Source organism: Brassica oleracea, chromosome C6, assembly GCF_000695525.1.
Source record: "Brassica oleracea var. oleracea cultivar TO1000 chromosome C6, BOL, whole genome shotgun sequence".
In the NCBI taxonomy this organism is placed as follows: Eukaryota; Viridiplantae; Streptophyta; class Magnoliopsida; order Brassicales; family Brassicaceae; genus Brassica; species Brassica oleracea.
Genome location: NC_027753.1, coordinates 26,246,053 through 26,246,909, shown reverse-complemented (window position 1 = coordinate 26,246,909; position 857 = coordinate 26,246,053).

The window sequence follows — 857 nt, the reverse complement described above, 5'->3', positions numbered from 1 at the left end:
TAGAAAACAAGATAAGATCCTACAATTAGGTCTGAAGGACCTTTATAGTAGCTTAAAGTCGAACCTGGTTTAACCCAACAAACCTGGGTTAACCAAAACACAAATTGGTAATTATCTGGTCAAACACGGAAAATGTTGACTTTCTTGACTCGCAGCGGCCACGTGAAACCGCTCCGCCTAGCCGCTGGGACACTTGCAGCGGCGTCCTTGCTTCGTCATCACACCGCTGCGACAAGTACGAACACGGCAGGGAACAGGGTATTTTTCCAGCGGTCTCGTCACACCGCTGCGTCAGGCCGCTCCCGCACTTGGTCTTCATTTCTTGAGTCTTAATCTCTCGAGCGTCTCCAGCCGCTTTGGTACACCGCTGCGTAAGGCCGCTCCCACTCTTAGTCTCCGTTTCTCAGCGCTTGCAGCGGCTTCTTGAGGGGCCAAAAACACACACACACAAGGTGAAGTCTCGCAAATGGGCACATGATCTCTATCATTTGGCTAGGTAGGCAATGGTCTAATATGAATGAAGAGATGGGTTCAAATGTTTTTATTTAAGGGTGGTTATCACTCAAAACAAGGAGCTTGATCATTATGCAAAATTTATCTAAGATTAGAAGCAACTCATGCATACATAGATTCATTCTCATCATTCTACCCCATTTTGTTATAAATGATCACAAGTTCTACCCTCTTTATCATCATCTCAAAAATCAATCTAAACCCCCTCACATCACTCACCCAATGTACAACATTTTTTCTTAAGACTCAACCACTAAGGACCTCTTATTCACTTTTCACATTTCTAAGCTCTAACACTTTTTATTATCCCTTCCCCACTATCTTATTGAATCTTTCTTTTTTTC